Source organism: Opisthocomus hoazin, chromosome 26 (assembly GCF_030867145.1).
Source record: "Opisthocomus hoazin isolate bOpiHoa1 chromosome 26, bOpiHoa1.hap1, whole genome shotgun sequence".
In the NCBI taxonomy this organism is placed as follows: Eukaryota; Metazoa; Chordata; class Aves; order Opisthocomiformes; family Opisthocomidae; genus Opisthocomus; species Opisthocomus hoazin.
In genome coordinates, this window is record NC_134439.1 from 5078884 (window position 1) to 5087699 (window position 8816).

General features: G+C 45.1%; 1 long non-coding RNA gene across 2 annotated transcripts; it reads left to right on the forward strand.

Annotated features, from left to right (window-relative positions):
- The first annotated feature begins 2869 nt into the window (after positions 1–2869).
- LOC142364343 (uncharacterized) lies at positions 2870–7718 on the forward strand. Of its 2 annotated transcripts, XR_012766245.1 has the most exons (4): positions 2870–3092; positions 3316–4944; positions 5560–6232; positions 7044–7718. It is a non-coding gene; the product is annotated as an uncharacterized LOC142364343 (long non-coding RNA). The 2 variants fall into 2 exon arrangements; XR_012766244.1 differs by lacking the exon at positions 3316–4944 and having other exon boundaries at positions 2879–3092.
- Positions 7719–8816: the final 1098 nt, after the last annotated feature.

The window sequence follows — 8816 nt, forward strand, 5'->3', positions numbered from 1 at the left end:
AAGGAATTTGGCCAAAGTCACTCATAAAATTTGTGGCATAATCCCCCTTTCCCTCGCCAGATTTAACATTCATTTTGAGAAAGGCTGAACAGGAGAAGTGAGCCAGGATGGAGAAAAAATGGATGGCTGCCAAAAGGGATTGATGCCCTTCAGACTCCAGGGAGTTTTTAACCCTTCCCAATGGTTTTCGCAGCCTGAAAAACCTGGTGGGGTTCATCAGGCTGTACTTCTCCTCTACTGATCCATAAGAGATTTGCCAGTGGGAGCAGCTGCTTCGAGAGTGAGTTGATAACCCAAGCCCTGAGGCACTTACATCTGTACGTCTCGTCCCCTGCCTGCTTCCCTTCCCCAGTAACAGGATGAGACTAGAATATTGCATGGGCTTTTATAATGCGTATTCCTGTGGGGCCTTGGTCATGATTATGGCATCTAAATGCAACCAGAAACAAATAGCGACAATGAAAAAGACAAAAAAGATGGTCAGCCTGAAGATTCTGAACATTTTTTACACTAAATTTATTTCTATTTAATAGTAAATTGCAGTTTCGTAAGCCATGCAGTGTAGTAAATTCCATTTTTAATAACAGTTATAGTATTTTTGAGAGCAGCTGCTGCACACGTTATGTAGTACAGCTGAGAGAGCCATATGGATTTTTAATTCCTAAGAGTTATTACTTGGTTGTAGCAGTATATATGATCCCACGCTTGCCTTAATGGAGTCATTAGACTTGACAATCCTTCCTTAAAGAGGGCTATTGTTAGGACAGATCTGATCCAAATTGTAGGAAAGGTTTGGAAGAGGGGCTCTTCATTATACGGAACAGAGAACATCAGGGGTTTTTTTTGCAGCTCGGTGGTTTTTTACACCTTCAGGAATTTCCTTCTCTGTTAGTAAAAGATTTGATGTGAATGAAGAATTATAATGACCAGTATTCTGTTTTTTTCAGAACTATACCTACAAAAGTGTGCCTTGAGATGTTATCGTTGCTTTACACTGGTGTTTTTTTTAACAACTCAGGCAAAATGGGGACACTCAAACTTTCTTGCAAGCTATCTACTAAAAGGCCCCTCTGTGCTTGAAGGAAGAAATCTTATAAGAATACCTGGAGTTACAACCCTACTGCATATTTTGGAAGAGACATTAACTTCAAAAGAGATATTAAATCATATTTCTCAGTGATAAGACAATCCCTAAACATGAGATTTTTGCACTTTATCCTAAAACATGCTGCCCAGCGAGAGACAGAGACCAACTAGATGCATCACTGCAGGACCCTGAATGAAAATTTCTTTAGTCTCAGTAAAGGCTCCAATCCTTGTGTTTACAAGCAGCAGAAGACAAAAAAAAATACACCACTTTAATGCAGAAGCTATATATACCTATATATCACTTCGATGCATCGTATTGAGTATGCTACAGATTGCTCAAATAAATCTAAGGAGCTCACTGGGTCTTTAATTCTATAGAAAATGTTGGCAAACTCTTAACCTTATGACACATATCAGGACTGTAAAATTTAAAATGAATTCTAGTAAACCTGCTGCTGGCTACCATGGAAATGGAGGAGGTTAGTTTAAAGGAATCAGTATCAAAAATAGAAAAGAAAAAAAGAAAATGGAAGCCAGGCTTTTTTGTGTGTGTCGAACAATTAGCTTAGAACAACCTGCTCCATTTTTAGCCATCTCGGTCTGTTTCCATGGCAGCAGGACCTGAATTCGTCCAACTGTTGCAGATTCTGGACGGAAACGGCGCTGCCCGTTGTGTCAGCAGCACCAACAGACCTAGGAGTCTCATCTCAGTTTCCCAAAGCTGGTAATTTTGGTTTGTTATTATTTATTTAGGATGATTTTCATGCTGTTTTAATGATTTAAGACAAGGCTGCCCTAGGATCTGTGCGCTGCCGCTAGCTCAGCGTTCAGGTAGCACAGACAGCTCCGGCGCAGACCAACCCGCAAACTTCTGGCTGTTTCAAACCGAGCCCTGAAACCCCATCCAGCCACCCACCTGCGCAGGGTCTCACGTCGAGGTTTGCTGCCTCAAAAACAACCTCTTGGTGGGGGGATCCCACGTGCCCATTGCTGCTTAGGGATCGCCATTTGGCTCTGGCAAGGGCTTCGCCATGTTGGGTCACCTGAAGCTGTTCGCAGGCCTCACACCCGCTCGCCTCCCTCCTTCTGCCCCTCGACCCCCCGGATCATTAAGGCACAGCGGCCCAAAGGCAGAGCCCTCGGCTGCCAGCCCTCACACGGAGCCTGCCCGCAGAGGGGGAGCAGGGCTCTGAGGCAGAGACCGGCTTGGTACCACACGATCCCGCCCGGCCATGACGAGCGAGAACGAAGCCCCTCAGGCATCTTCCCTCCCCGCCTCCCCTCAGACAACACCTCCCAGAACCCCCCGCGCAGCCTCGCCGCCCCTCCTCAATATTCAAATCAACCCGGTCCTCACAGCTGTGATTGGCCGTGGGCGTTCAAATCAAGCCCCGCCCCTTTGACGAGGCGGGGCCATTAGTCGGCCGTTGGTTTGGGGGCGGGAAAGGAGGCCTGGAGTGCCGCAATGCGCATGTGCAATTCCTGCGCACGCCCGTGACGCCAGCGCGTCCGCTTGTTGCCGTAGCAACACCTCCCCCGCCCCTTTCTGTTTTTATCCAGTCAGAAACCCTCCTGGCCTCTTGGTCCAATGGAGCCGCAATATGTTAATAAAGGGGCGCGGCGGAAGGGGAGGGGCTACTCAGGCCGTTTTGCCCAATCAGAAGGCGGGAAAGGGTAGGGGCGTGCTCCCCTTAGCTCTTCGGCTGCTGTGGGTGTTGCCCTGGCGTTTTACCTCAGCGGCTCCCTGGGGTGGGATGGCGGCCGCGCTGCCCTCCTGATGCTTCCGTGTAGGCCGGGGGAGGGGGGACGCGCCCCGGTGCCTCCGGGCCTGCTGAGGGCGGTGGGGGAGGACGCGGCGGTCTCTGTCAGGGCGCTCCCGACAGTCGGTCCCTGCCTGGGGAGTCTCCCGCTGGCGTGGGGTCAGTGCCAAGCCCTGTGCCGCAAGTGCAGGGGTGAAACCTTGGAGAAAATAAAGCGCCCCGGCGGTGGCTCCGTACGCATAGGTGGGTCTGCTGGGTTGTGGAGCCCGCTCCTGGCGCGAGGGTGGGGCGCTGGGAGGTCGTTTCTGCTGTCGCTCGGACGGCAAAGCCAAAATAATCGTGGTGTAGTCAATTCCTAAAGGACTAGTAAATTTGTGTTTGTCAGGGGTCACGGAGTTATTTTGACAAAGCACTTGAATGGTTAGAAATCAAAAGCTTGAGTGTCCGTGCGCCTTCCTTTGCACAGAGTTTGGCAGCCTGTCTGCGGATTCCCCCGCTGATGCAGCTGACTTCAGAGGTGGGCTACCAGTCCTTAGAGCATTTCCTTATTGGCCCCAGACTGTCCCCTGTTGTTGTAACACTTGCTCTTTGCGAGTACGTGCTATCCCTAGTGTTTACTCTTTCTAAAGTACTAGCCTGTGATCATAATACATATTTCTCTCATAATGACTGAAGTTAGGCAAGAAGTCAAAACTTAATATGTCTGTGAGCTCTTGCCAGTAGTTTCTGGATTCGTGCCTTGAGAGAAGAACATGAAGAAGCACTGTAAATGGCTCCGTTCCCAATTCAAATAAAGCATTATTCAGAGTTGTATTCCAGGAATCTTTGTTTTTCAACACTGGTCAGAAATATCAATGGAACTGTTTGTTCTAGCAGTTGTTGCTGGCTAGTATGAAGCTTCTGAAACAGTGTTGGTTTGTTTGGTAGTCGTTTGTGACTAATTATAATCTGAAGCAGGCAATTTGTGAATGATACACCCACAGTGAGCAAAAGCATTCTACCTGGGAGGATTGCTGAGGTCTCACTGGATGCTGATTCTACACCTCCCTCGGAGAGCAAACAGAGAGTTGGAAATAGCAAATCTTCATTGTCTTGAAACTGCTTCTGCTCTGCGATGCAGTGCGTGGAGCTGCTGGCGGGGATGGCTTTTGGGGAGCAAGAGAGAGCGAGGAGTGAACAGCATGCTGGACAGAATATACCGCCTCAACGGATCGGTTAAGGGCAGTGAAAACTAAACAAGTGCTTATGAGTGTGAGTTCGTTAGGCTGTATGCATATGATGATCCCTTTATTGGTTTTTTTTCAGTCAGAAAGGTAAAGATCAAAATATGTGCTTATGGCTTTTTTTTTCTCCTGGACTTCTTTCCCCAGAGAATTAGCCACTTCCCTGCAAGGAGTGAGATCTGTAAGAAATATTTGCTGGCTGGGAACATGAGCAGGGTGCTAAAGCTCTTCCCAAAGAACTCAACTTATTTCTCAGGGTCTTCCTGCAGAGTAAACCCTTCATAAAGCCTGACTTTCTTCTTGGCAGAATTATTTTTTGGCTATCGATTTAACTTCTATTATTTTTGTGCCAGAGGGGGCCAACTTCCAGCATATTAGAAGCCTCTCCTGAATACTAGGCGAGGATTAATATGCTGGGCTAGAGGAAAGGAAGTAGTTTTCTCTGATTGAAATTAGTGCTGGAAAAGGAATCAAGAAAAGTAAGCAATTGTCACTTAAACCTTTTTTAAGTGCAGGGGATGGAAGGAAAGTTGTTGCGATTCTTTAATCTTACAATATTCTTACAAACCTATTTGCTGTTACAGTTAAAGTTATACTTTTGCAAAATTCTTGCAATAGTTTGAAAACCAGGCCTAGAGAATCTGCAGCAGAAAGCAGCTTTCATGCAATTATTTCATAGCTTTTGTAGTGTCCCTCTGTTCCGTTTCCCTCATAATTATGAGGATTTGTAGCCCGATAACTGATTGAGGAAACTCAAGACTCCTATCTGGGAACTGGACTCTGGCTGTCAGGGCAGAAGCATCTTTGTCACCAAGTCTGAGAAGGCCGCAAAACCTAGACGGGATATGATCTGCCAGCTCTGCATCTCAAGGGTAATCCCTCCATTCCATGTTTCAAGATTGCTGCTTTGTCACCAAGCTGGTGTTTTAATAGTTTAGCCTTGCCTCGATGTGGTCAGTCAGCCGTAAATAGCATTCACTGGTCATTTTCTTCAGATTCATCGCTGTCAAAAGAATTCATCGCTGTCAAAAGAAAAATGTCTACTTTACGTGTTATTCTGTAAACTCTTGTTCAGAAATGACTTCTAATATTTTGAGACAGAATCACCTTGACAAGAATTCAGGGTATTCATGATAGATTAATTGACGAAGGACACTTTATCCCTCATCAGTGAATGAGCACTTAAAAGACAATCTTTCACATTAAGAGTGACAAAAAAGGTTGAAAAGACACTTTTTCACGAGTCCCATTAAGCCCTATTGTCCTATTCCAAACAAGTGTCTCACCAAAGCATTTTTGATTGACACTTTTAAGTCACATCCCTAATGAAGTCAAATATAAAAACTTCAGTAAGCTTCTAGAAGTTTGTACTTCCAATAATTTGAGGAGCAAAACATTAATTTACTTCAGTTTATTGTTGACCTTTGAACACACTTTATTTTATGGGCTAAATTTGACTTTGCATTGACCTCATTGTTATTTTTTAGGGAATGTTCCAAGGAAAGAATGAAAGTCTGTGAGCATCTGGAAAAAATAAGAAGAGATCGAAGGGAGGATACATGGAGCCCCTGGCTTGGAGAAAACGAAAGCAGGAAATCAGATCCTCTTGAGCAGGAGCTAGGGTGGACTGAGCACAGGCTCCTTCTCTGCTGTTAGTGTTTCATTCCTTCAAACATTCATGCTTGAAGTGAACTTCAAACACTTGCTGAGTTGTACGAAGACCAGCTACAGCTTTAAATTAAGTGGAGAACATGTGAACGCTTGCTGTAGTGCAGACCCAAGCTCTAGTTTGGTCAGTGCTGGGAACATAAATACCAGTAAGAGATTTTTCCAGTATCTTTCCCAGCTCAGCACCAGGCTAGGCTATGGTAGAAGCACAACTGGCATAGAAAAGAGTTCAGTAGGGATATCATCCAGGCTTATCACCTTTGCTGTAGTGATTATAGTGATTACCAGTAGCGCTCACGTGTTTCAAGCAAGTTTAGAAGCAAATCAGCTTCATGTTCTGCTTCCCAGCCTTTTATTATTGGTAGATTTCAGTTTGATCTGAGGATTTCTGTGCTGGTGATATCCTGCGGCCCTCCGAGGATATCTGTCTATAATGAGGGCCTTACACATTTTGCTGCTTCAGCATCCTCTGACCTTTTGCACAATAACTTGGTAAGTAAACAAGCCTATTAGCAGAAGTTAATGACAGTTCAATACATAGCAGCCAGAGATACAGAGAAATCATAACGGTTCGACTGTCCGAAGCATCTTTCTCTTGAGAATCCCTAAGCACTTCATAAATACTGGTAATGCATCTTTGTAGTATCTGAGTGCCATAAATAAAATTAGACATGAAATATTTGAGCCGGTTCAGTAGTAGAATACAGCATGTGGTATATTATCCAGGTCAGTGCTGCATACAAGTTTTGGCACAGTTAGTATGTCTATAAATGCATACCTAATTAACTTTCTGTATTGTTCTGGTACTATTTTTCATGAAGCTTTATTGGAAAGAAAAGATTGTTGTAAGAATAAGAAATCTTGGAAGGAAAAAAAAATGCTAAGATATTTCGTTTTACTTCTTTATGAAAAGAAGTTGTGGCTTAGCTGATGGCTGGAAAAGGTTCTGGTGTGCAGTTCTGGATCATTCCAACACAGAATTAGCTCTACTAATAACTGGTTGCAGAATGGGACCTGACTGAGAAAGAGGGCTATCTTCCATTGAAACTGCTGATTTCTCAGAAGTGATGGAATTGGAATGCTGATGAGATTGCAGTGAAGTGAAATTGAAACTGTTGAGCCTCATTTATTGGGTTCTTTAGAGTAATGGGATCAGTATAGGGCTGATCATATTTAGTGCCATTAAATTTTCTGTGCTTAATTAAGATGCTTTGTACATTATGCAGTGTGACCAGGATCATGTAGAGAAGAAGGGAGGAGGCTAATACCTTTCTAACCCTGCATCGTGTTCATTCATTTACAGGATAATGTATGCATGCATCGGACAAATTATTCCATTAACAAGAACAGAGTTAATTCTGCCAGAGAAAACCACAGCGGTAGTAAGAGGTAAAAAGGAGAGAACATTTCTAAGCTACTCCTGGCGGGGGTAGTGTTTACCTGTTCTCGTACATCTTCGTATGCTTGATGTAAGTCTTCAAAGCATCTCTTTGTGTTTCCCCAATGCACTGTATGTTTCGCTATTGAATAAATCATGTGAAGAAACTCAGATGAGTAGCAGAATTGGACACCAAGTTTGGAAAGAAAACTCCACAGAGGGGACTCCAGCTTGACAGCATACATAGTATTTGTTTCAGTTTTTGTCTTGAGATTAAATGCTTGCCTGCTTTTCCTAGGTACACTGATGAGTCTAATAAGATGTTACCACTCCTTCCAAACTCTGCTTGTGATCTTAGATCATCATGCTATAACAATTCCATGTCTTCACTGTACTGATCTCTGTCAGCAGTGATATGTTAGTTTTCCAAGACAGAATATTTTCTCCTATTGCAAGCATTTCTCTTGCAATGTTCTTTCTTTGCAAATAAATCAGCTGCGGTGCTGTGATTATGCAAGGCACAGCTCTTATAAGGTGACCCAGGAATATACGTTTCTTCTTTACGTTTTGCTTCCTAAAGCCTGTCCTATACTAGGAAATGGGGTTGCTCTATAACTCAGTAATCGTTTGAGCAATAGAAGTTTCTAGGCATTAATACACTTATAATGATAGGAAGAAGCGGTACAGAGGTCAAGTTATTGCAATATTGGGGTAGAAATACACTGGTTCTGCTACATTTGTGTTTCTTACCAAAAGTTTCCAGTATTCTGCCCTTTCTAGGAAGCTGCCCGCTTTTCCTAGCTGTGTGCAGAAATATGGCTGCGATACCAGCCAGATGTGGCCGCACGCAGCAGATGTGACTATTAAAACGCGGATAACAGCACACGCTCTTATGAAGCACAGCTATCACATCTGCTCCCCCAGTTACACCGGGGTCGTGCTTGCTCGGAAATACATGGATTTGATGTTATCCTGAAACGCAAACCCAAGCCCCAGCTGCTCGGACCCTGAGCAAAGCCTCCCCCTGATCCCGCAACACGTTCCTGTGTTAACTGGGGAGGGGTTCAGGGTTCAGCCTCTTGGTTGCTCTCACCACCCTCCTTCTCACCAGCAGCTCCCGGTCGTTTCGGCTCCCGCCGTGGTGGGTGGCCGGCAGAGGGGGACAGACTACACCGAATCGGTGGAAAATCCGTGCGGGAGCTCCCGAGAGGTGCGGGGAGCGCTGCCCGCCTGCCGGAACCCTCTCCCTGAGACCCGCTTCGCTCCGGTTCTCTGCGCACAGCAGGGTTTGAGTTACCCGCTGCCCTCGGTGGGGTTTACCTGGGAATGGAAGGGACAGGCTGGGGATCTCAGAGCACAGCAAGGTAACACCAGTTCCTCCTCTCCTACTCCCAGCACACAGTAGACTGGTGTCAACTCTGCATTCAACGTGAAGCTAGAATTTCGAACCGAGCATGTTACTTATATGTTACCCTCTTTGCAACATATATAAAAACCAGCTAGCATCGCTCTACCACGAACAGGCAAAATAAGAAGGTGTTTTTTCTAGCTGAAGTGACTTGTTCACAAATCCTTGTTGAAACCAGCAGCCAAACTCCAGATTTCCTGTGTCACCTCCGACCACCGATGCTGGAATCAAGCATAGTGCATCCCCTGACCTGGCTCCACACGCCTCTGTCCCCTGTATGACATATTTAA